Source organism: Orycteropus afer, unplaced genomic scaffold (assembly GCF_000298275.1).
Source record: "Orycteropus afer afer isolate SDZICR_OR568_19922 unplaced genomic scaffold, OryAfe1.0 scaffold00118, whole genome shotgun sequence".
Lineage (NCBI taxonomy): Eukaryota > Metazoa > Chordata > Mammalia > Tubulidentata > Orycteropodidae > Orycteropus > Orycteropus afer.
The window spans coordinates 4,378,914-4,379,538 of NW_006921705.1; the positions used below are offsets into that span (position 1 = coordinate 4,378,914).

The 625-nt window shown below is 44.0% G+C and overlaps 1 protein-coding gene across 1 annotated transcript in view; it reads right to left on the minus strand.

The window, feature by feature from the left end:
• PRKG1 (protein kinase cGMP-dependent 1) overlaps positions 1-625 on the minus strand; it is a 1,628,352-nt gene that overhangs the window by 716,756 nt on the left and 910,971 nt on the right. The window lies entirely within an intron of this gene.

The following is a 625-nucleotide window of genomic DNA, read 5'->3' on the forward strand; positions in this document are numbered from 1 at the left end:
CTTTGTGACTACACAGGTGGAACAAACATGAAGAGGACCCTGCTAAGAACCCCTACAATTTCCATTAGGTGGGTCCCAGATCTAGTTCTAAGCTAATCTAGAAGACAAGGCAAAGAAAGTATAATCAGTTTCAAAATTTACAATATTCATTAATCAGCAAATGCTATGAAAAATAGTCATGATTACCTTAGAATTGTAATTTTTTTTTTTTTTTTTTTGACTTGGGGCTGTGACCACTGCCTGCCTATGCTCTAAGTCTTAAGAAGCTATGGCCACAGGCCTCCTTTGACACTTTTCTGAAGGTGTGGAGACAAAAAGGTCCCTCTCTCTTGTGCTGCCAGACAGTCTGTTAGAGGGGTGTGGTCCTAACCAGGAGGATGCTGCTGTTCCTACATAAAGAAGAAGAAGTGAAAACCTAGACTTGGAGGCTGAAACACCTGAGCCATGTCCTGGCTCAGCTTTGTGACTATGGGCCAGGAACTGGCCTTCTGGGCCTTGGATTCCTCATCTAGGGGATAGGAACTATCATCAATACTTCTCCGTGACGCTGCAGCAAGCCTCAGTGGAGCAGGTGCTTGGTAAGAGGTAGCAGGTAATTTTGTCACCACCACCTCTCTTTGTTTTT